Source organism: Glycine max, chromosome 6 (assembly GCF_000004515.6).
Source record: "Glycine max cultivar Williams 82 chromosome 6, Glycine_max_v4.0, whole genome shotgun sequence".
In the NCBI taxonomy this organism is placed as follows: domain Eukaryota; kingdom Viridiplantae; phylum Streptophyta; class Magnoliopsida; order Fabales; family Fabaceae; genus Glycine; species Glycine max.
The window spans coordinates 27,418,749-27,436,589 of record NC_038242.2 but is presented as its reverse complement, the minus strand read 5'-3'; positions in this window follow the sequence as shown (position 1 = coordinate 27,436,589).

The window sequence follows — 17,841 nt, the reverse complement described above, 5'->3', positions numbered from 1 at the left end:
AAGGGCTTTCTATCCTTGAAGGCACGCTTAGCGCCATTTTCGCGCTAAGCGCGAGTAAGTGAATTTTGGCTCAACAAGTCAGGCGCGCTTAGCGCAAGAAGAGACAAAAAATCTCACTGGGCGAGCTGGTGACGCGCTAAGTGCGTGCTGACAAGGTAGATTCTCTCCAAGATTCCTCTTACTCACTAAGTAGGCTGATGTCTCGCTTAGCGGATGAATCTCGCTAAGTGCATGGACCAGGCTTAGCGAGACAGCAACTTCAACACCTTCCAAAATTTCTTCTTTTTACCTGAAATTGAAGTGAAATTTACATTAATTCCATGAGGAAGGTCTCTACTTAGCAAAAATAAAAACTAAACAAGAATTATTTACAATCCTACAAAAAGAACCATAAATTGGGAAAAATATATACATTTTGGAAAACTTTTCTATACAAAAGTTAGTCGTAAAAGACGACTAACGTAATGCAAGCATTAAATGCTCCAATGGACTCAATACTTCAGATGAAGAATAGAGCAAAGAATCCAAATGTTGTGATACAACTGATACTTGGAGATGAAGGTTATATATAGAAGAAGCTTTGAAAGGTTGAACAATTAACTAGTGCAATTTACGCAACTCCATATTTGAGTCATTGGTACGGAGAGGCAAAGGAGGTGGCCATGGTCGTAGTTCGAGGAGCAGAGAAAGTCATGAGGAGATTGAGAGGGATTTTGCATAAAAGAAATTAGAGGTTAGCAACCTGAGGAGAGGGAGGACAATGTTGTTTTGCAGTGGAGGTCTGAAGGAAGGATTTTAGGGGTTTCGATGACGAGAAAGAATGGAGGAGCAATGGAGGCCTTTGGGGGAGAAGAGGGAAGGAACAAAGTCAAATGAAGAGGGGGCAAATATGGATTATCATATAATTAAATTAAATTTTATTTTACCTTTCTAAAGAAACTAACAAAAGACGAACACTGTTATGAACAAAAGGGCTCAAAGTAATGTGATAATATCGAGGGATAACAAGTGTAATAAGTATAAACTTCAAGGGGGATCAATGTAATTTACTTTTTATTTTTTTATATATTAAATTAAAACATACAAAATTATATTTTATTCAAAATTTTAATTATAAAAATATATATAGGCTTTTAAATTAGTAAAAAAAATTAAAAATAGATGAATAATAATATTTTAATTAATAATTTAATTTAAATTTATGTGTCAAAAGTGTTATTCATATTTTATATATATATATATATATATATATATATATATATATATATATATATAACACAATTTTTGACCGTTTGTTAACACACGTGTCACATTTTAATAAAATTATATCTCACTTTTTTTAAAATTTAAAATTAAAATAAAATGGAAGAAAAATATTTTCGATTCATGACAATTATATTGATATATGCCATTTATTTAATTAAAAATAATAACATCATTTAAATGTGCTTTTATGATAATTGTGAATAAAGAAACAAAACACTAAATTTTTAATTAAATTTCATTATTTAATTATTATTATATATAAATGCTTATAATATTTAATTTATTATTATTATATTATATAAATGGTTAAGATTGGGATTTTTAGTTTTGATTATAATTTTTTAATCATTATATTTTATTTAACTTTAAATTAGAACTAATTCAAATTTAAAAGACTATTGGAGAAACACGTGAGTTAATGATTTAATTAAATAAAAACAAATCAATTTAAAAAATACTTGGAGCACGATATTTCACCAAATATTATCATAACATAATTTAGTAAACATGAAAATAAATTAATAATTATTGTTTGAATTTCATTATCTTTTTTTATTTTACTTAATTGCTTGGGAAATAAAGCCAAATATATATTACTCAAAATAGAGGGGTCAACATTTGCATCCATCCTCAAGGAAGTTACATGAAGATCACGTAAGTTGTCATAGAAACATACATCCCTAATAATGGTTAAACCATTTTTGGCCAAAGAGTTTGTCATATTATTTGTCTGGCACAATGCATGGATAATGGAACATGAAGTAAACTTTTCCTTGGTCTTCACAATCTCAAAGGCAAGATCTACTAATTAACCTTCATGATATCTGAGATCCTCCACAAGCTTGATACATAATCAGTCTCAACAATAATTGCTTTATAACCCAAATCACAGGCCATATTCATACCAAATAGAATGGTCCAAAGTTTAGCCTCTAGAATGGTAGAATGCCCAAGTCTCCTAGAAAACACTTTTAGAAAATCACCTTTATCATTTTGAAGCACATCACCACAAGCAGCAAGAGCCGCCAAGGCAAGGTAAGAGCTGTAACGACCCGCCTCGTCGCTACGGTATCCACACTCTAATATTCGAAAATTTCAAATTTTTTTTTATAAAAAGAACTCCCTTAATTTTTGCTTATGAAAATAGAAGTGATTTTGTTACAACATAAATTCATCCAACAACACGCCATTACTTAAGTGAATATGCATAATTACATAGAAATAATAATTCGGTACATGTCCTACACATAACGAAAATTAAATATGTTCATACATATAATTAAAATTCCAGTTTTACATCTTTAACTCAACAAAATAAAACTTAAAAACCAACTACGGAGGAGTTGATTACAAAACACAACTCTCTCCCAAAATAACACCAACGTCATCACGTCGGCTCGGCGGCTCCTCACCAAAATCTTACTCCCTACACCCTGCCTCTATCATTCTGCTCCCACAAACAAGATTCGTGATCATCACAGGTATCAACTACACGATACAAAATTGCAAGGGTGAGTTTATTATAAAAGAACCAATACCAATTCCAAATAACCACAATTAGCAAGGAACATAGGCAAACATGATAAGCATACGCAACAATCATTATTCAACACTCATATCCAACAAATATTCATCATTCACATCCAACAATTACTCATCATCCATTCATGGACCCAATCAAGACTGCACAGAATGATGCATGCACTTGACTCAACACTCAGATGCAATGTGGTACGTGCCAACAACAACCAAATCTTAGGAAATAGCCTAAGCGTGTCCACACGACACTCACACTTAGGGAACTATGTTGAGTTTGTCGAGACCACACGGTTGTGCACGTAACAACCCCCCTCCCATAGGTGATCATCCTGAGAGCCCAAAGGTGTTCCCTACCAGGTGACAAGCCCCCTAGTACAAAGTACACTTGGCCACAGTTACTCTATTTCCTGTGTCGTATGAGCTATGATCACGGCAAAAAGTAAGTGTCAAAGACCATGGACCAATTAAAGCACCTAAGCATCCCCTCATAAATGCTTAGATTCTCTAACCACGCTAGTTACCCACGTCTGGGCCATCCGACAAGGTCAGTGCACTCTACCCCCCATGACATACACTCCATACGACGTATGATCGTGGCCAAAAGCTAGTGCCAAAGACCCTGGAAGGTCAGTGCATAGTGCCCCCCACGAACATACACAACATGTACATGCCAATGCATTTCCAACATCAATCAACATTCCATTTCCATGTCATTCACAACATAAATATCATCTCATTTCAATCACGTTATCAACAACAACAACAACAACAACAACCTCATTTCATATTCACATATTCATCAATAATAACAATTCATGTTGACATGGTCTTTATTAACAACGTCATCTCAAATCAATATCATCATAATTATCATTATCATCACATATCAATTAAAATCCTCAATAGCAACATCAACAACAATTCAAACAAACACAACAATATCATTTCCACACGCACGGTCTTCAAACAACACATTTCAAACAACCAAAACAATATCATTCATCACAATACATACAAGTTAGGTTCCCTGACCCTAACTATGGTGTTAAAACGATAAATTTTATAATAAACTCCCCTTACCTATCGTGAGCTACCCTGTAGATTCCTTGTCGTGTCACTTGAAGATTCCTTTTCTTCCTTGCTCATCGATTCCACGCAAGCCTCTCAAAAGAAAACGAAAGGTCAGATTAGGGTTTCGTTCTCTACCGAAACTGCAAGCCAAGTTGGAAGATTCCGCTTCGATTGAATGGTTCCTCTCGGTGTGGAGAACAACGATGGTTTGTGGTAGCTAATGGTGGCTGTGAGTGGTGGAGAAAGTGCTTGGAACTTTAGAAATGGCTTTGGAAGAAAGAAAGAAGAAGAAATGGCGTTTTTCCTAAGCTACACGAAAGCAAAGGCTGAAGTGCTTAAATAAGAAATGCTCTCGGGAACGGAAGCTTCGAGCACACTCCAGATATCTTCTGAAAGTTCCCAACGGTCAGATCATGGACAAGTGTCTTGTGAAGTTTCAGACCAAATTTCGAGAAGATCCAACGGTTAAAGAAGGCTGGGAAGCGTGTTTACCGAGGCAGCTTCATGTAGCTTCCTCAAGAAGCTTCATTAAGAGGCTTCCTCCAGAAGCTTCCTCGTGGCTTCTTTGAGAAGCTTTCTCAAGAGGCTTCTTTGAGAAGCTAGATCCTTATCTATCCACATCCCTCTATTAACTAAATTAACCTCCTTAAAAATAATTACGGATGAAAATAACGCAACAAAGAATCAAACATCAAACATAATTTCTAATAATATATATATATATATCAGGGTGTTACAAGAGCCATCACAATCAATTTTTTTAGTACCCTATAGAGGCTTCTTCCACCTTCTAGAAGCATCATGGTTGCCGTTATCATCATTTGGTGCTAATACCATGAGTGAGCTTTTTTCTACTTATATCATATAGACCACTCCAAACACTCAGCACCAGACCCAAAGTGTTTGTCCACCTATTACTGGAGATGAATTCATTCCTTCTTGACCAAATATGATCAACAATAGTTCCAAACATAGTGCTCCACTTCATCTCTTCCTCTATTCTTGTAACATCACCGATTTTCAACTTCTTGGTGACTCTTACACTACGACACTTCACACATTCGCACTTCACTCCACATCCTTGTTTGTTAGAACATCCAACTGTGGAGTTCTTAAGTGATGAGCTACTTAAAAGTAGATGCATCTTGTTGGTATAGGTGGAACCAATTAATTCTTTTAGGTCATCGTCAATTGTATAGTCTCACACCTGCACTGCCTTTGGATCCCTCTCATTCAGGTGTAATTCGATCTAGGTGTTATATGTTGACCAGTTTCCACCTGGTTTTTCCTCAAACCACACCGTACTAGGAGAGAGGTTTGCTCTTATACCATTTGTCACAACTCTGATTTTTGACTTTTCAACAGCTCTCACACTATGACACTTCATGTGGTGGCACTTTACTAGGGTTTTGACCAACAAGGATGTTGAGTAAACTACCACCTCCTGAAGTGTCATAGTGTGAGAGCCATCGAGAAGTCGAAAATCAAGAATATTACAAATAGTATCAAAGAAAATCTCTCTCCCAATACTCCCTGGAATATTCTCCTCCTTGTTTCATTATAATCTCTTCTCCTTCTAATTCTCTAGACAATCATCCATTTTCCAAACCGAGATTCTTTGTCATTAATCACCTCGTTTAATTTCTTCGTAATTATTAGAGGCTTTGATGACATGCTAACGTCAGCCTTGGTTCCTAATGCATCTATGCGTCAGCCGCCATTGATGCAACAACTTCACCTGAGATACTTGCCTCTTTCTGTAGTATTAGTTTCTTGCACCATTGTCGGATGTTGATAAACTCTATGCACTACTCTTTTTTGTTTCCTACTCTTCCACAACGAAAACATATAATGTGAAGACCTTCATACTCAACCCATGAACATAAATATGAGTTTCAAGTGGTTTCTCAAGGTCCAACTTCACACATATTCTCACGAATTTTCCTTTAGATTGAATTGATGTCAACTTATCCACCTTGAGGAATTTTCCGAGACTGATGCCTATCATGTCGAGGAAGATATTACTATAAAGCTCAATGGAGAGACGTTGGATCCTGATCCACAATGCTACCTTCTTTGTTATTTTCCCATTCATAAGAAAGAATGGTCTCCATCTCTGAAGAATGAGGTAATGGTCTGCCACCATCCAAGGACCTTCAAAAAGTGAAAATTTATAGTCTTCTTGATTGCTAAAGGCCACTTAGTAGAATCCTCCATGTTAAACGATAATCTAGATGGTTCTACTTTTGGCCCATGTTCTTTGGAGCTTCGTCTCTAGTGTTTGAAAACTAACCCTCTTGTTCAAGACATTGACCACTAATGTGTTTAGCCAAGGGGATGTCTACCTTAGTAGTTCAACAACAAATAATGGAATCATAGGTCCATCAAGTTTCTAATCCATTGAGCTTAGACTCTCCTTTGGGACTTCATCTAGAACACCACTATCCTTCACTCCATCCATAGGGACTACATCCTCCATGTTTCCTCCTATAGGTTTTAGGAGTTTATCAACATAAGACACATCATCTCCACTTCCTTTCTCCTTTTGATTCTCTTTTACTTTCTTTGTACTTCACATTAATAGATCCTCTTCCTCCATGGTTGCACATTCGTCTACTTTCTCTAAAATCCTAGTAGAGCTCACCATCTTCTAAAATGATTTTGTCCGTAAAAACTGAAATTTGTAGTCTATCTATAGTAATAAATTAATATTAATATATTATATAATATATTAAACAAGGTCATTGATTGTAACTGTGGTTTAATTAAACAATGGTTTAATTAGGTCTCGTGTTATTAATTTTTATTTTGTTTTAGAATCAATGATCACTTTAATTTTTAGGTTGGTATAATTTGTTTCCACATGAACAAAATCATTGTGGAAAGTTTGAGACAATCTTTGAACTCCGGATTTTGTGTCGTTGATTTGTAAACACAATACCTTTGCCTATGAATTTCCAGTATTATTATTGATTGTTGATTCATGCATTATTGTTGATTGTTGATAAAAAAATTAAAAATAGAAACAGAGCGCCTAGGATTGTTGAAACCAATTTTTTGAATGAATATAAATATAATAGTGGGTTGAGAGATGGCTGATGATTATGAGAGTGACGAGAAGAGTTTGAAGATGAGTTTTCTGCAATGAATTGCAAGGGTATACATTTACAACGTAGACATGATGACAGTTTTGCAGTGTTGCTACTTTTTTCCTCCAATGTTATTTCTTTTTGCCATTCACTATTTTTCTTATTCCCCTTTCTTTTTCTTTTTTGATGTTTTTTTCTTTAGTCTACTATTGCAGGTGTAGACATCGATTGCTATGGTTCTGATAAGGGAAAAAGATGCTGTGACATCTATTTTTTTATGTTTTTTTTTTTTAGATTTTGGGTAAGATTTCAACGAGTAAAGTTAATTGTATTTTGTAATCACTTATTCGTTTAGAATTTTTTTTTTCATACATTTTTTTTATTGAAATATGTTATGTATTTTTTTAGAGGCAACATGCTAATTGTGTTTGTCAATATATTGGTAAAAAGCTGGAAAATTACATTGATATATGGAAACAGAGAAAGACTCACCTTCAAGTAGATGAGAAAAATGATTAAATCGCTTGGAGATGAATGATATCAATTTCGTAGGTCGTATGTAATACATGAAGAGAATCTATCCTAATTTTATTTAGGAGGTGGTTATGAAGAGCGATTTGTAGAAATTGTAAAAAATGTGTAAATTATTTGGTTGTAATTTTTACTATTTTTATTCTCAATCATGCTATCAAGTTGTACTTGTAGGTCATATACAAGGTTATCAAACTTGAGAGTTTACGTAGAATCGTGAGAGTTTCATAGACTCAACTCGTGGACTCAACTCGTAGATTCATCCGAGTCAACCTTATATAAAAATAATAACTAAATAAACATTTCAACAATATAATAAAGCAAAACAGTAAATCATAAAGTTCAAAATATTTAAATAATCAAGTCTAGTAATAATACATCACTACTAGATAATGCAGACGTTATAGTAATGGTAGATCATTCTCATCAAGGGTTTGATGTTATTGGAGAACAAAAGTTTGATATTATTAAAGGTGATCATTTTGTATTTGAGAATAACACACTAAATGAATGTATGTTCAATGCTAAACAGATAGAAAATAATCCAAAATGACTTACATTTTGATCTAATTTTTTTTACTTGCTAACTCGTTGACTCGGTGATAAACTTAAGAGTCTACCAAGTCTACTTAGAGTTTATAGAGTTTTCCCCATATCTACTAAAAAAAGAGTTTACTCAAGAGTCAACTCATAGAAGACAAGTGAACTTTTAAACTCGTAAAAATTAGCGAGTTAACTCGAGAGCTTGATAATCATGATCATATGTACTCTTTTGCATTATTAATGTATTATTCAGCTAAAATAAGTAAACATTTTCATAAAAATAAATATCATTTTTAGAAATTTTAAAATTAATGTAAAAAATTATAAATATATTTGCATTTATTATTTCTATTAACATAATGAATAATACCATAATAGATAATTGATTCTTCAATTATATTTTTCATTATTTTATAAAATTTAATTAAATATTTGAAATTTATAAAATAAAATATTTATTATATTTAATGATGAAATTATTTTATCAATTTTTAATGATTTATCTTTGTATTTTATTATTAAAAAGAAATATTAAATCATGTGTTTGTTAATTTAATAATTTTCTTGTTTACTGTCACGGGAATACATATATCTTATTTTTTGTAATAATTTAAAACCTCATATATTTATATTTTAATAATTTAATTAAATTAATTTTAATATTTTACTTTGTCAAAAAGTATTAATTTTAAAATGTTAATTATGGTACAAATTTATATTTTAATAATATATTATTATTATTATGGCTTAATCATAAAATTACAATTAATATTTGTAATTGCTTTGAATTCGAAGAACGGATACATAAAGTAAAGTAGATGAATATTTGATACTTTATAAGGGATTTTTTTTACTGAATAATTTAGAGGGGAGATACGTGTTAAATTTCAAAAAAACAAATACTTATTATTAAATTTATATTGTTTGATTATTCACGAATTCTATCTTCAATACATTATAGAAAATTAAATTAATAATTTTTTAATGTACTAATTTTAATTATTTTAATTTTTAAAAATATTTTATTGAAACCTGAAACTTTTCAAAATATTATAAATACTTTATTGAAATTGAATAGTTGAGAATATAAAATTAAATTCAAATAAATAAATTTAATTATTTAAAAATATTTATGAATACTTATCTAAAATTTTAAAATTTACAAAAATATCACGAATGCTTTATTGGTACTGAGAAACAATGAAATACAATATTTAAATTAAGATTTAATAAATTTCATTTTCTGAATATAAAAGAAAAGTAAATAATTATTTCATAATTTAGAAGTATTTTTGAATTTACTAATTTTAATAACTTAAATTTTTTTATAACTTCTTTCTAGAAACTTTAAATTTTAAAGTATAATTCATATTTACAATCAATTTTTTAAAGAATATATTCTTTTAATTGAAATAATTAAAATTTGTAAGTCTTAAAAAATGTATAGAACACACTTTGTGGCTGTGTTTGTCAGACATGCTCTGGTAAAATGATGTGTTTCTTTTTTTAAAGTTTAAAATTATCAAAAAGAAAGAAAGAATGTTTTTAGTCATGACAATTTTTTTTATTCGTATCCATGCCAACTATATTAATATAAATTATTTATATATTTAAAAATAATAACAAAATTAAAATGGATGTCCCATGTATCTTTTTATTTCATTCCAAATTTAACTCATGATAACCGATCACATCAATTTTATCTTTTTATTTCAATTTAACTTATGGTAAATGGATGCCAAATATATTCTTTTATTTCATTCCTAGTTAATTAATTGATTTTTATTAAAGAATGATTATGTTCGTAAAAATTAAAAATAGTACAATATGATATAATATAATAAACCACGTGATAACCTATCATATCATATTTACACAACAAACAACAATAAATTATAAAAGAATATGATATGCTACCCTATCCTGTCCCCTCCCCTCCTATCCACCAGACGACCCTTAATTTATAGCAGATTCACTAAAACTTATGCAACTTCTTCGGCACCACCACCATGTTACGAGTAATTTGACTAATTTCTAACGAAGATGATCATTTATTGCCTAAAAGAACAGAATTAGCTACGAGGCAAATCTGAATTATTTAATTTCTTTCCACGTGAAAATGGTAATTAACTCCCGCTTTTAGGGATCCGTGGGTTATGGGAGTCCTACAACCTGCTCCCTGACACTGAAATTTTGGCTTAATATGTTATCTCTGTACATTTGGATACAAAGAGAATCAAAGTATGTTAATTTACGGGATAAATTATATTTTTAATCCGTGTACTTTTTACAAGTTTTTTAGTATGTAAACTCATTTTTAGTGTTTTGACTTTTTTTTCAACTTAATTTTAATTTCTTTAACTTTTTTTCTTTCTGTTTTTACTTTTAAATAAAAATGGAAAAAGTTAACGAACTAAAAATTAATATGAAAAAAATAAAGAATTAAAAATAGATTAAAAAAGCTCAGAAACTAAAAATTAAAATTTAAAATATTCAAGAACTAAAGATAGTTTATTTTATATTTAAAGAAATTAATTACATATCTAAATTGTGTAAGCTTATTTTATGAAAACAAAAAACTCTACACTTTACCTTAGATTTTTACTTCAGTGTTTTTAATACGGTTACTAATTTAATCCAGAAGAAATTAGATTTTTTATATTTTGGGTCATATTATTTTTGGCATTTCAGAATATCATCAATATTGAATTCTATTGAAGATAGCAAGCTTTCCCACTCACAGCAAGAAACCTTTTGGTGTGGCTGTAACCAATAAACATCTGTTTTGGTGCGGTTGATGAACGCAATAATTGTGATTTAGCAGACATAGTTCAACATCTTTATCTAAATTGACATCTACGTTTTGTTTTTGTGGTAATTGATAACTTTCTTTTACCAATCCTAAATCCTATTAAAAATAAGCACATGTAACTTCCAGGCTAGTTTTTTTTTTTTTTTTTTAATTTTAACACACATTTGGTGCTAACACACTCTTTTTTAACATATTTTTTTATTCTTTAAAATAAATTTAAAAATATAAAATTACGAGAGGTTCATTATATAAGAATGGGACTCAAGAAATTTGTGAATCACGATAATTTTAAATAATTAGAGTGTGTTCAAAAAATATATCCTTAATATTTCCCCTAGGGACTAATTGATTCAACGGTAGCGACATACTGACATGGTAATGGCATTGTGTGTAATGTATGAGCGTCGACGATTGTATTGCACACAATAAATCTGCTAAACTTTGTACTATGAAACAAAGCAGAAATATATTTTCTTCTATGCAGTACAAGAGATATAAAAAAAATTCCAAAAAATAGAACATATATATAGAAGCAAAACAAAAGGAAGAAGCGTGAAGCTGAAGATTGTCATTGATTACGCTACCGTGACATAGTTGTTCATCCCATCAGTCACGCAAATTTGATTATCACCATGCTGCCACTTTGAGTTAGCATAGCTATCAACATCCTGAGAAATGGGAGTAAATTGTCTGTTTCATTCACCCGTGATAGGGGAATTGTTATTGGCCCCTTTTAAAATTGTTATTAGTCCCTATCACTTATAAAGATCAAAATATCCTTTTGCAATAATTAACACCACTCTTTTCTATCTCACCACTCTTTTCTTTTTCTCTTTCTTCATTCCTTTTGTCCGTTACATACACATTTTCTTTCTTCATTCACTTTTTCCTTTCCTCTTTCCCTTTCTCCACTTCTTGTCTCACACAACTCTTCCTTGTGCAAGGTATTTATTTTCCGTGTTTGTAAACACAACATAATCATGATTTTAATTTTTCATTTTGTACAATGAAATCGTGATTTTGTTTTTTCTCGAATTTTTGGCAAGCCAACAAAATCACGATTTCATTATGCAGCAAATTTGTCCCTTATGTATTACACCAGAATTACGATTCCATTGTGTTACACAAATTTTGACACAACGGAATCACCAGTTGCAAATTATGCAGCAAACAACTTTTTTTGGAAATAATCAATTTTTTTTGTATTGATTTTATAGGTCAATGAATTGAAATACTTTTATATCTAATGAGGTTACATTATCACCTGGATGGAAAAATATGAATGATAGAAGCCAAAGTTTCTTTTACCAACTCGACCTTTTATATGGACCCGAGTCTAATGATATTGGTTTGGGAATGATAATGATGCAAAAGTGGGTGGTGATGACCCTGATATGCAACCACAACCTAGCTATCTCGACTTTTTTAGTTATTTCATGACCGGTGAGGTATATTTCACGACTTTTATATGTTTATGTTTAGTGACGTGTTTTGTTACTCAATAATTTTTACGATTCTTTAAGGTTTTTTTAAGAGCGTGATGATTTGTTAAATTGGGTTTGACGTGTGGGATAGGAGCCCAGGTTTGTGGTTGTAATTCAAAACCAAAAGTAAGTATGAAAAACATGTTATATTGGATAGCAAAAAGGGGGAAAGAAGTACAAACAATACAAAGACGAGTTAGTGCGAAGATCCACTGGAACCAGAAAATGTTGGTATCTAAACTAAAAGGGAAGTTTGTGAGAATCATAGGGTGGATACTATGGAGTGTTGTTTCCATAACCATAAGGTGATGGCAACATTGCTTGGTCATTCATATGTTGGTCATTTAAGTAGTGAAGAAAAATTTATGGTTAACCAATTGACCAAAAACATGGTGAAGCCTAGTCAAATTTTATTGGCAATCAAAGATCAAGATTAGGCAAATGCCAACACCATCAAAACCATATACAATGAATGCTAGAAATATCGTCGTGAACAAAGGGGTCAAAGAATGGAAATACATCATTTTTGATGAAGTCGATAGAATGTGACGAATATTTTTATTGGTTTAGACAATTGGACAATGAAGGTGTCATCAGAGATATATTGTGGGCACATCCAGATTCCATCAAACTCCTGAATTCATTTTCAATAGTGTTGATTCGTGATACAATTTACAAGACAAACAAATATTGTCTTCCACTGTTGGAAGTTGTTGGTATCACTTCAACAAACATAACTTTTGATGTTGCCTTTGCTTATTTAAATTCTGAAAGAACTGATAATTTGCCAGTGAAAGATGATGTGTTACCTTAGGTTATTGTCAGTGATAGGGATGTTGCTTTCATGAATGCATTGGAGACTCTAATTCCTTCTTCAACCAACTTGTTATGTTTGATCTACATTACAGAGAATGTCAATGCAAAATGCAAAACCCTTATGAATAAGGATGAAGAGTGGGAAAATGTTATGGATGCTTGGGAACTATTGTCATAGTCTCCAGATGAAGAATCGTATGAAAAATGCTTGAAAAGCTTTAGAAACCAATGTGCACATTATAAATTATTTGTTGACTTTGTCCAAAATACATGGTTGACGCCTTTTAAGGAGAAATTTATACAAACATGGGTTGATCAAGTCATGTGTCTTGGAAACACAACAACGAATAGGTACATAAATTCGTTAACATTGGTTACTTTTTTAACATTTCATATTGTTAAATTAAAATTATCTTTTACATTTCATTTTGTTACATAATAGGGTTGAAGGCGCACATATGAGATTGAAGAGGTTGTTTTGTGATAGCATGAGAGATTTGTATTGTTGTTGGGATGCAATGAATAACATGCTTGCCTTATAGCATATAATGATTACGGCTTCATAAAAAGAATAAATGTGGTTGAGCATAGGTTTAATACCCTAGTGTATAAGAAGTTATGTTGCTTTGTATCAAGAGAAGCACAAAATATCATTTTCCATGAGTTGTAACAAGTTGACCTCGTAGGTACTCATGGTTTGCTATGTGCTTGCAAACTTGTTGAATTTATTAGTATATATGGCTCCATTCCCTTGAAGTTCATTCATTTACATTGGAAGACGTTATCCATCCATAGTTCAAATGACACAGGTGACTCTTTGGGGGACTGAATTCTAACACATGAGGTTGATGCATTGTTTAAGAGATTTTCATAACTAAACGTGTGCTATAAAATAATATTTAAATACTAAAGTCTTGCATTTACAAATATCACTTCAATGTGTACCCTTCAAACAAAGATAAAAACAAAGGGTGCACCAAAGTCTGTGAAATCTATCAAACTTATACCTTCAATATGGGAGTGATAAACCGCTATTTAACTGTGTATGGACCCCAATTTATGTCCCATTTTGTCTTGTTTTTTTACATTATTTTATTTATAGAGCTCATAAGTATGTGTTAGGTGTGAGTAGTTGAGCAAGGAAGCCAAGAAAGATGCAAGAGCACCCAAAGAGAGAAGAAAAGGGGGAATTCCAAACTTCTTCAATAAGCATAACATGTGCTGACCCAACACGACCCGTGCTAGACATATGGGTCACACTGAACCAGCATGGTCTATGCTAAATTCTTCATAATTTCTCAATCAACATCAAGTCTCTGAGTACGATTGTGCTGACCTAGCACAACTCGTGTTGGCCTTTGCATTGTAGTTTAATTTCAATAGTATAAATAAAATTGTTAAAAAAAACTTTTTAGGTTAAGCTTTATTTTATTTTATGAACAACATGAGCTTTTGAGAGGTGAAGTGCACTGAGAACAATTGGGGTTCGAATCAATGAGGATTTTTTTATCTCTTTTATTCTTAATGTGATTCTGTATGTTGTTTGGCTATTTTATGACCATGGTTTTTCTAAACCCCTTAGAACTCATATTATGATGTAGTTGTACCCATGTACTTTAGTTTCCCTTTTTAATAATGTTCTTTGATGTCACTCGATTAATTGTGTCTTTCTGCAACTTTCACTTCTATTTGCAATTGATCACTCTAATTCTTAGTTAGTTGCATGTTAATAACTATCCACTCATAATTAATTGATTTGTAGAATGATAGGATTCATAAAACTTGCATAACCAAATTGGTGGCAAGAACCCCTTTTTTACAATCCTCTTTGTAATTCATCCTTAACCTTAAATTAAATCCCAAATGACCAATGCAAGATTGATTTAGGGGGAAGAGTATTCTTAGGCCTTGACCATAGGTTGATAAATAAATTAAGAGGTAGTAGGCGATTAATTGATAACTAGAATTTCTGAATTAAAATAGGAATTAGGGAAAAAACAGTACATACAAAATCATAATGAGAGTCATCTCTATTCATACATATCTCTTCTTTGAAGTTGTTGCTTGTCTTTAGCTTTATTCTTTTAACTGCAATCACAAAATTCCTCAAACTCAAGATAAGAACCCAAAATCATTTATTTTATGTGATATAGATTATTTGGGGAACACAACTAGTCTCAAAGGTACGATACCTAGACTTTCGAGTCCACGATACTACTGCGTAGGGTTCACTTGCCCTTTTGCAAATACACATTTTACGCATCAAGTTTGAGAACTCTAGATGTTGCTCACAAGGTTGGTCGTGACAACAAGAAGAAAAAATGAATCATTATATGGATGAATTGCAACAATACATTTTGAGGATTGTTGATGTCGCACCGGATGGAAATTGTGCTTACAAGGAAATTGTAGTTTTGCTAGGCCAAGGTGAGGAGTCTTGGTCTTTCGTTCGCCAAGATTTGATTTGGGAAATTGAAACATGACACTCTCTCTATGTTCAATTATTTGGCTAAGAAGAAAGACTATTGGAATTAATAACTTCTTTGTATGTTGAACGTTACCTAGTACTTGCTACGAAGTGGATGACTATTCCCAACATGGGTTATGTGATTGCTAGTCGGTATAATACTGTATTGTTCCACTTATCTAGGATGCAAAATTGAACCTTTTTTTCCACTCAGGAGTCACTCACCAGCTGCGTTCCGTCACATTGCAATTGGATTTGTGAATTGAAATCACTTTGTGCAGGTATATATATATATATATATATATATATATATATATATATATATATATATATATATATATATATATATTATCCATGAAAGATACCATTTACTTTTGTAAGCTAATATTGATTTATTCGCTAACTCCGTCTTTTGTATGATAATGTATTTTTTTAAAAGGATAATTTCCCCTTGCCTCTTGTTGTACCACAATGGAAAAGATACTACACATCGAAGACCATTCATGGAAAAAGCCTTTACATGAAATGATGCAATCCTACCCCCAAGGGTATTGGATAGAAGACTCCAAGAGGATTGGGCTAGAGCTACTAAAGAAGGCCCTAGGGTTCTCGTGAACCTTAGGGTAGATTTTTGAGCCCATGGGTCAAGGTTGGATCCACTCTTCTTTATAAATATCAGAATAGGTTTTTTCTTCTTTTGGGCCTTGTATTTTGGCCATTCTAGTAGTATAGGGTTTTAGCCTTTTATTTCAGGGCATTTTGAGTAGTGTTTGTAGTAGGGACTTTTTTTTTATTTTCATGTATTTTTGGAATGGGGGTGAACTTAGCTATTATAAGGGGTTGTAGCTAAGCTTTAGCTTTTCATCTCAAGGAGGTGAGCTTAGCTATTAGAGGGGTGTGTGTAGCTAAGCTCTAGTTTCTTTAGGAATCTTCTCAAGGAAGCTTCTCAAGGAGGTGAGCTTAGTTATTAGAGGGGTGTATGTAGCTAAGCTCTAGCTTCTCAAGGAAGTTTTCTGAAAGAAGCTTCTCAAGGAAGTTTTCTCAAGAAAGCTTCTCAAGGAAGCTACCTAGTCTATAAATAGAAGCATGTGTAACACTTGTTGTAACTTTGATGAATGGAAGTCTTATGAGACACACTTCAAAGTTTCACTTCTCTCCCTCTTTTATTCCTTCAATTTCGTGCTCCCCCCTTCTCTCTTTCTTTTCCACCATTAAAGGATCCTTTTCAAGCTTCTTATCCAAGGCACATTCTTGGTGGTGAAGCTCCTTCTTCCATGGCTTATTCCCTAGTAGATGGTGTCTCCCTTCTCCTCTTCTCCTTTGCCTTCCGCTGCATCTCCATGGTGGAAAATCACCATTGAAGAACCTTATTGAAGCTCAAAGATCTAGCCTCCATAGAAGCTCCACAAGCAAGCTTTCATCATGAAATGCATGCAAACTTTCAACTCAATACAATTGCAATCGGTTATAGAATCTCACTATGTAGTAGGCATTTCTATGGGTTTAAATAATTTTAAATGTTGAATGTGTATCCAATTAAATTTATGGTTGTGTATCTCAATATGTAGTAGATATTTCTATGAAATTAGATTTAATACATAAATTATTTTTATCTGTCAAACAATGAAAAAAAACAAAAAAAATGTACAACATAAGTATGATTTTGTTGCAAATAGTATAATAGAATCATAGTTTTGTTCTACATTTTGCACAACCAAATCATGATTCCGTTGTGCACTTTTGCAACAAACCCAAATGTATAACAGAAACAAGATTCTGCTGCATTGATGAGGGTGCAAAGAAAAAGTACAATGAAATTGTGATTCCATTGTACAACATTTTTTGCACCCCCACTAGTGCAATTGAAGTGTGTTTTCGTAGTGCATTATAGGGAAGGATAAATTTGGAATTTGAGAATGATGGTTGGGTCAATAATAAAACCTTGATAGAACCTCACATGTTAACTTAGGCCCTAAAGGCCCAACAACACAACAGTTGGCCAAGACCACACAATTTATAGAGTTTACACAAGGAGAAATACGAAGGGGCTGGGAATGAATGCTTAGGTGGGAGAGAGATAGAAAGAAGAAAGATGATATATGAGGTGTGAATTTGGTTAGGAAAAAGATAAACATCACACTGGTTATGTACATTCAATGTCCACCCGTTACATATGATTAATTATATGTTAAAAAGTGGTCAATAACAAATGAATATGATTAT